A 9,669-nucleotide genomic window follows, 5' to 3' on the forward strand; every position below is an offset into this window, starting at 1 on the left:
CCCCCACCCCTCCCCCCCCCCCCGGCCGCGCCTGCCACTGGGAGCCCCGCTGGTGGCCGTTGGGCTGGCGGCCGTCGGCCCTTGCCGTGGGGGTGGCCCCGGCTGCCGGCCCCCCGCGGCCCTTCCTGTGGGCGGCAGAGTGGGGCTGGGGGCGAGGGGGGTGTCTTCTCCCCGTCTCGGGGGAGGGCGGCTCCGTGGTGGGGCCTGGGGGGGGCGGCTGAGGGCCGCGGCCGCTCCCCACCTGCCGTTAGAAACTGAAGCCGGGCGGCGCTGGCCGCTCGGGCCCGGGCTGAGCCGGGCCTGGGTGTCCGTCAGGCGTCGGGCTGCCGGGTGGTGCCCGGTGGTGGTGTTCCCCGTGCCCAGGCAGGCCCGAGCCGCGGGCCTGGGGCCGGCTGGCGGCTTTACGGGGCCGGGGTCTGCGGGCGGGGTCTGTAAACGCGGTGGTTCAACAGACCTTTCCTAGGGTTTCCTCTTCTGCAGTGAAGCAGTTAGGAAAACGGCTGTTAATGCTCGCAGGTACCTGCAAAGGTGCTGCCTGTCCGGTGTCTTGATGTTCCAGAAGAGAGTTAAGTTTTTGAGGGAAAACGTGAGAGCGGTGCCCGTGGGCTACTATGCCCTCGTAGGAGGCCTGTGTGAGATACCCACTGAGGCCTGTATGGAAACATAGCCAGGAAGATGCTCTTTATGTGTTTAAATCTTGTAATTGTGAGGTGTGTTTTAAGTTAACTTGCAGCTGGAGCCAGTAATGTAGTACGCCTGGCTACAAAGTAGAAAAGCTATCATCGTTCTGGTGTATTCTTTTGAGAACTGCTCTTCTATTTCACGGAATGTTGATTTTTGCAAAGTTAACACAAAGCACTCATCCAGAAACATACAAAAATAAATTTAACTCCTGCCCGCTTCTAGAAATAGCATCTCCCTTCCCTTGGCATTTCAAAGTTACCTATAATAAATTAATATAGGACCTAAAACTATCCAATTAAACAAAAAGGGGCTAACCCAAAGTAGATACTCTGAATTTACCGTCCTCTATTTGGTGATAGCACGGGTGTTTTGTCTAATGTTCCTATTTGGAAGCATAGATTGTTATCTAAGGTTAGTGCTTGAAAGTAGCCATTGTTTTCTGTTTGCTGAGAAATATTGTTGAATTTTTGTGTTAGATGTGATCCAATGTTGTTAAAGGGTAGGGAGTACCTGAACCTTGTATGTAATAAGTGTCAGCCCAGTTAGGATGACATAACAAAGGCTGTGAAATGCCTTTAATCCTTGCAACCTGTAAAGGACTTGCACTAAAATAGAGACTCTTCTTTCCTTATCATTGTTACAATATAAAATTGAGGGTTTTCAAAGGGTTGTTTGTGTAGCAGTAGGACTTTGGAACAGGTTGGATGTGGGGCAGCAGTAATATTGGTTGATGCATTACAGCTCTTAACAGTCACAACGCTGCAGTGCTACTGTGTCCAGAGTTTTGTTTCTGAAAAATTAGATTTTGAGTCTTAAAAATTAAAACCTCTTACCTTGTAGAAAGGGAGAATGCTCAATCATGAAAAAGGAAATATATCTTGAAATATTCTCACTTGATTTTCCTATCAATGTGTTTAAATGATTCATTTAGAAAGTCTTAGGCATTTTTACTAATATATAGTCAAATCCACTCCTGTAGTAATTGCAGTATTGTTACATTAGGCAGGAGAATGGTGCAATTAATTCACTTTAAGAAAAAAATAAATTCTTATTTCCATTGTGTTTCATAAGAAAGATGTGTAAGTTTCATTTTACATACCAGTTTTTTTTTTTACCTTATACTCCCACAACTGTAGGTAATAGACATGGTAACAGTGATGTAAGTGCTTATCCGGTACAAAAATATTGACAGAGAAAGGCTTTTGCAGTTTTTGGGTATGTGCAAATGTTACTGGAGTATGGCTTTGGTATTGTTACACAGATGTGACCTGGTAGATGAACTGCAGTGGGTAAAACAACTTTATGTATGAAAAGATTACAAGAAAACACTACTGTACACAGATCAAAATAAATCTTAAGTATTTTCTGCAGCAGTATAATGATTACTTTTTATTACATTTGGGCACTTAGAAAGCTGGTATTCTAAATTGTTTTTTCTAGAGGTGATTGGAGGTTTAAATTAATGAGGACCAAATGCACTTGTGAATAGAAGCTTCTGGGAGACAGTGGAATCTTTTCACCTTGCTAATGTGCACACGTTGTTTTGGGCTTAGAAGCAAAATAACCCCAGATACCAGAAGGTGAAGTGTATGACCATACTGAAAAATTAAAAAGGGAGCAGTAAAATTATTCTAACCATCTCATCTTTATGTTCAAAATTTACTTTCCACACTTACAATTTAAGGTTTTGGTATAACTGATACTGGTATATATTTTAATTTTTTTTGTGGTCATACAAAGACTGACAATTTTCTTCTTGGCTTTGCTCACAGCAACTTCTGTGTTTTAAGGCTGCTTAGTGTGCTCCATTATAAGCCACAGAGAACAGAAGATTTACAATTTCCCAAACAGTAACCACCTGAATAAAATGTAAGCCTTCTAGCTCAGGCTTGGACTCATTTTGGTAAGCTGCACCAAGCAGTTTAGCTGTTTGAGGATATTAGATAAGAGTATATAGTTCTGTGTTACAATTTTTTTACTTCCCCCCCGGCCCCGCTCCCTCCCCCGGATGTGCTTTAGTTCCGCTCTTGGTTTGAAAGTAGACAGTAATCATTTCAGTAAGACCTTTCGCCGTTGGTTGAACTGTACAGTGTTATTTGCTTTATGTAAAGTTGCAGGTTGCACATGCTTACTTGGAACTGTAACTCCAAGTACTTGGCTGTGAAACTCCAAAACTTGAGCTCTGTTACGCGTGCTTCCAGGTTTGTCCGTATCACATGGTTATAGCTCTTGAATGCTGTCTATCTGAAATATTTTACACTGACTTAAACTAGCTGAACCGGATGACCTCATAGCCTTTTGGAGTGAGATGTATCACAGAGTTCGGGTGAAGGTTCAAGGTCTTGGCTCATTCCATCATTATGTGAAGAGGAGCAGGGGGTAAAAGCAAGATCCACAGAGGCAATTGTGCATCTCGCCTCGTAATAATGGATTCTTAAACCTGAGGTTGCTGAGCTTGTGAAAGTCAAGAACCTCATAGCTGTGGTGTGATCTTGAGGTGTAGATTTGCAGGCAGTAAATACAGTTATTCCTTATCATTGGTATGTATTTCCAACACCGACGTTTTTTATTCCAAAGGGTGTAATACATGTACATTGCACCATCACACACACAAAATGTTATTTGGTCTTTAGCTGTGTTTTCAAGAAAAGCAGCAGTCCCTGTGTGTTGCATGGAGCTCTTATCTGATGGATGTGATCTCTGCCTGTTAGATTGAGTTTCTGCAGAAGAGATTAGCAGATGAACGTAATTACTTCTGGCTACAAAGTAGGTACTTCAGTGGTTTGTGCAACCATCGTGTTCTACTGTGGGTTTTAGAAAGGGCTCTTTGAACTCCTCTGGCACTGTGATCAGGCATTAAAGATGTAAGCTGTATTATGATTCATTTAAGATACTGTTGACTGTACAGTTTTCACAGTGGAACGGGGCTTCAGTAAAAGTGACTGTCAAGTCGCTGTGTCTCTATGTTCTTCTCTTGGAAAAAAGTAACCAATTCCTTTAATTTCCGTTTGGCGTACTGATTGTTTTTATAAATGCTTTTGTTTGGACTAAAATGTTGTGCTTTATATATTTGGCCATATGGAAAGGAAAGACAATGTGTGTTTTTAAAGCACTAATTGGAAAGTTAGAGCTAAAACTATAAAACTTACTCGGTACATCTTAATTGCTGTGAGTAATGCAAAAGCTTTGAAATGTAATCCTTGGGAATGCTTAAGATACTAATTATATTCCAACCAGTCCAGGTGCACTTGTTCTGAAACGAGTCTGAGCTGGTCCCTTCTGAGAACCTGGTGTTCCCAATGCCAAAGGTGGAGAAACAAATTCATTTCTACGAAAAAGAGTTATCCTCCAAAACCAGGAACAGACTTCAAAGCATAACATCTTATGACAAGAGGCACTTCAAAATTCACAAAGCAAGGCCCAAATACACTAAACACAGAAGCTCAAGAGCAGAAGAGCATTTAGGTTTGGTCCAGCCCTAGCTGCTAACTGGTATTTAGAATCCTAACTTGCTAATTGACATTACTTAAATTCTGGAGACCCAGTATGTTTACTACAGATGCTGTCTTATGGACTCTCCCTTTGAGGCAGTTATTCTATTAGTTCTGGAGTTCCTAAGAGATTTTTCTCAGTGCCTCGTCTTACACTTTAGATGCTTTAATATTTATTTATTTTTTAAATTTTAAGGCATTTCAGAAAACTATGTGCGGTTATTGGACTAGCCAGTTCATAGACTGCCTAGGTTTAATAGTATATAAAAGTTTTCCATTTTTGGAATTGTGAATCTTAATTGCAAACATATTCCATTTATTTTTATCTGAATAATTTAAATAGAATTAACTCGAAGACATTGTATCCAAGTTTACTGATTTTCTGTTAGCTTTCCTGTAGTATATTTATTAGTTAACGAAACTAAACTTGTCTGCTTTTTGCCTTTTGTGCATCTTATGAAAAAACCTGCTGGCTATCACTCTGAATGAGGACTGTCTCCTATTATTTGCATTTGTTCTTCAGTCTAAATCTGTGAGGATAAATTCTATTCATATTGATACACTTTACAGTGATAATATTAAGATTTATCTTACAGCAGTCTTTATTCATATCCAAATCTTATCCAGTTTCTAGTAGGGTCCCAGAAGTACCCAAGTGAAACCATTTTCTCAAAAGTTGTGGCTCAGATGGTGCTTTATTCATAGTGTCCCTTCTGTTACTCCATTTTGTCTTATCCTTAGACAAGTACAGCTCAGCATGCTTGTGTTTCTTTCGTGAACCTGAATGCTTTTGGTACAGCTTAGTGTTCCACTGTGTTTCTGTTATCCCTGTAATACTTGGTTTCATGTTTTAGGCTTCCATTTTTTGCTTACTTCTATTAATATTTAGTTGATTTTATTTTTCTTAAATCATCCAGAGTACCTCAGTTGCATTAGGAGCAGTCCTTTTGTTAGCTTCCTTGCCTGGCTGCTGTTTTTTTTTTTTGTTTGGTTGGGGTTTTTTTTTGTTTTTTTTTTTTTTTTAACCTTATGTCTGTCTACTCATTAATGTACTCGTATGTATTTCTGTGTCCTTGCTTACTGATTTTTTTTTTCCTTTTAATCTATGCTAACCAAATGAACTACAAATATTATACAAGCCTATCCCAATTTCTGCCATCATTTTTTGTTTAAATTTCCTCTATAAATGTTGGCAGAGTTAGTTGTGGAAGATTATTTCTCCAGATAACCGTAGTAAAGTTCTGTCTCCAGAGGTGTTTTTTTTTCCAGTACATTTCGGTGGCTGGATATCTCAAGATTATTCTAAATTGGAAGAGAGAGCTATTAATCTTTCAAACTTAATTCTCCTTTTTAAGGTACTTTAAGCTGAAGAATATGAGACTCTATTTAAATAACCTAGAGCATGATATAGTTATTCTTGATCTGTTGCAATAGTAATTTTGCATTGTCATTTGTTTCAATCAGAGATCCAGTCACCATATTTTTCCCTGGTTTTCCTTGACTGCCTTCCATGCCTCAGATCCACATCTCAGAAGAGCATAGTTCTCCAAAATCTGTTCTTTAGATTCATCACAGAACGGTCCTCCTGGCCTTGACGCAATCTCCAGTCATAGAAACCTGTCTGTCTTCTGGTATTGGTGTAAATCCTTTGTTCTGAGGTTCACTCTTTGTTACCTCCTCTTACTACCTACATCCTAACCAATCACCCTTTAAGATATGTGTTGGTTAGATAGTCCTGTGTTTGGTATGATGAGTGATACTGGAGTCATACAGCTTTTTATGTTACATCATGCAATTATGACCCTGGCTTTGCAAGTTCTGTCTTGTATAAGGCAGGCATGGTATCAAGCTGAAATTTGTAAAGTTTAGGAAATTTTTACTGGTGGGTCATCTAAGTATTGGTGGCAACTACTCAAAATTTGGCAGTTCGAACAGATATCAAACTGAATTTCTCGTGTTGCATTTGTATCCAAGTCTTTGTCTCCCTTCATGCCACTGTGTTTGAGTGCCCTGCTTTTCAAGTGTTGTGACCTCAACCTTTCTATTGCTTGTGCCTTCTAATGATTTGTTTCTGTGCCTTCAAGCTTAGAGTTATTTACTGTTATCTAAATTAGTAATTAATAAAGGAGTATGTAGCTGGATAAATGATGTGTCTGGGGATGAGCTGACTCAAGAAATGTGTTAAGGGATGGAGAGATGAAGAAGCATGGGAGGAAGAAGTGCCATCAATACAGCTGAAGCACTGAGTCTGAGGAAGCACGGCTGCAGTGGAGTAAACGGCATTTTTTTCCCATCCAATATACCTCAGAGAAGATGTAGTGAGTTGAGGCTACAAAATAGCTATTCATATAAGAATCTTGCAATGACTGTGGAATTCATTCCTTTACTGCAAATAGCTTAGTCCTTAAATTCTTTCTAAGGAGGTTCTGCTGCTTGATCTTCTTTTGGGGTACTAATTCATGATTGCACAAGAATTGGAATGCTTGTGATGCAGACGTGGAAAAATGGGCTGAATAATAATGAAGTGACTTGATCTAGGAGAAATCTGGAAGCAGAATGAATGGGGAGGGTGTTTTTTACACCCTTATTTTCTCCCTTTCAATATCTAAGCCTCATTTTCACTTCTGTGCAATCTGTCATTTCAGGGCTATATATCTCAGCTCATTCCAAATGTCATTTGGTATCTTTGCACACCTATGAGAGTGGTAGTTGTTAAATAGCATGGTCACAGTTTGACAGCTGATGTCAAAATATAGCCAAGTAGTATGTTGTGTGATGGATGCACACGATGTTCCTGGTAGCTGTACTTAAGAGTTATCACACCAACGTCTGTCTTCTCCTATTCCTTTTTGACACTGGTCTTGCCTTTTTTTCTCATGCTTATCCCCCCTTATTCCTTCTGAAGCTGCTACAGGAAAATGAGTGGTAAAATCAGTGAATGTGATTGCGGGAGCTAAGCAGAGACAGCAACTGAATGCCCATTGTACGTAATTTGGAGAATAGGACTCTTACTGAGGACAACAGCTCTGGGCAGGTGACCTTGGGACAGAAGAATTTTGACATATTAGGGTCTTTTGTGTTAATGCAGTAAGGCAGTGAGAAGAGGGGAAACTTCCTGGGGCAATGATACTCTGTTCAGAAACACCATGTGATCCTCTTAAAAAAGCATGAGCACCTTATAGTAAAAAGCAGTGTTTCTTTAGAATCGTGGTCTGGAAAATTCTGTAGTACACCAGAAAGTAATAACACTGCAGCCGAAGACTGCATTCAGATTTCTTAGTATTAAAGGTAACGTGAAATTTGCTTTAAGTGTGTTCTTCAATCTGACCTGTAAAGTCACATCCAACTCTTGATTTTTTCAGTGACCGTTTCTATCTGAGACAATTTTGTTTCTGAACAGACATAGCAAATATAGAAATATATGCAAAATTACTTCTGCAGAGGATACAGTGTGTTCTGGTTTCATTTTGTCCACTCAGTGGCGATGTAAAGGGTTTTCATTATTAAACTCACTGACTTGTGTAGGACTGGAGAAACCCAGTTGCTTCAGGGTGCTTCACTATACAGATGTTACCTCTCCTTCCATTTTTGTACTGCCCCTGCTCTAGCAAGGTTGTTGCCAATGCTGCTTTGAAACATCCTTCAGGGAAAGTGAGTGTAAATTATGGTGCAATCGTGGACAATTTATGTAGGCTTCCTTGTGTTTCTTATGATAAGGGAATCTATTCAAAGTCATTTGTCCTCCTGCCTCGTCTTCCTTCTTTGTATTGCCTACTTCCTATTTGTGGTTTCTGTAGGACTGGGAGAATAATAATATACTGATCAGATACTCTGCCTCGTAACCTCTGAAAAGCAAAGTTCCTTCCTGCTAACCAAATCAGAAGAATGCTTGTGGTGTCTCTCCCCCTCACAAGTTCATACTTGAGCAACGTTCTTTAAAGCCAGTGATGCTGAGTAGGCTTTAATTCAGGGCAGGGTTTGGCCCCTTGAAGCATTTGCTGAAGTTAGGGACCTTGAAGTTTGGCCTTTTCGATTTTCTAATGCTGGTGTCAGGTTTGCTCTAAGAGCAATTAGGATGCTGAGCTCTTTGACACGTGGTGTTTATGTCCACATTGTTGGCTATTCAGGTCCCTACTGTGTTTATGAAAAGTGAAGCTAATAAATTGGCTGATGGCTAGGCAGCACCATGCTTGTGTTCGGTGTGTTTGGACTGCACAAAGGCTGGCTTGGACTCACCCTAAGGCCTGTTGGTTGTGGCCCAACCTTTCCAGTTAGGGACTGATTTGAAACCTCACCTGATTTTCTACTGTGGGCATGTAAACAAGAATTGCAGGTGAGCTCTTGACTCCGGCCAAGGTTTGGAATCGGGCTTATCCTTTGTTTCCCATATTATAATACGAATTGGTTGATCACTGAAAAAAAAGTAATAGAACCAGATTCTAACTAAAAACAATGCTGAGATGCTGATTATTATTTTTTTTTAAACATAAAAAATCTGGCCAACGTCTTGGAGAAGGTCCACTTAGTACACTGCCCATAAGCATTTTCATGTCATCGCATTTTAAAACCGAAGTGGTTTTTTGAGCTGCAAAGCTAATAAAGAAAAATGTGCTACTAAATAAAGTCTTGAAATCCTTGTCTCTAAGGGGTTTTATCAAAGTTACCTTTTCTTAGGAAAAAGTAGAAAAGGCTGCTGTATTCAAGTCCTTGGGAGTTGCAATTACTGGCAGAAAAAGGGCCTTTAAAGACATTTCTTGATTTAAAAGCGTTAGATACATACCTCTACATGCTAAGAATCTAACTGGTTTCAATATTTTTTTTTTTGTTTTAAATAAAAGTAGGCTTGTAAGTGCATATGAATGAGGAAATTTAAATTATATTTGCAATAAATTGAGTATTTGGAGTTAGTTTTGTCTATCTGAAAAGCTTTGAATAAAAGTAATGCTTTTAACTGAAATAAATTGTAGAATAGTATCAATGAACTCTCAGTGCTACAAGCTTTGACTCCTTTAGGCTACCCACAACTTTTAAGTGGCTGAAATTCCCCATCATTTTTTTCCACCAAGGTTGGTAAGACCGCATCTTAGAATATTCCAAATATTACAACTTGTAAGTGGATCAAATGTTATCTTTTTAAGGGTGACCTTGCATTTTATTTTTCTGGGGAGACACCTCAAAGCGTGAAGTGGCTTACAACTTTCATAGGAAGGAAATCGACCAAGTTGGGGTTTTTTTTAGGGGGAAGAACTGTTTCTTACTTTTCTGTGACCCAAAAGACACCCCAACATTTAATGAAAGTAAAACAGCTGAGGCACGGTATAGATCGCCAGTTTAAAAAAAAAAATAAAAAAATTATATATATTAAAAAAAAAAAAAAAGCCGCTAAACTTTTTAAAGGGGCTGCCCGTAGAAAAGGCGCAGCGAGGATCGCGCCGGAGCCGGGGACTCATCATGTCAGGGCGGCGGTGCCCGTGCCCGGGCTGCGGCACCCTCC

This window comes from Calidris pugnax, unplaced genomic scaffold (genome assembly GCF_001431845.1).
Source record: "Calidris pugnax isolate Ruff unplaced genomic scaffold, ASM143184v1 scaffold24, whole genome shotgun sequence".
NCBI classification, from domain to species: domain Eukaryota; kingdom Metazoa; phylum Chordata; class Aves; order Charadriiformes; family Scolopacidae; genus Calidris; species Calidris pugnax.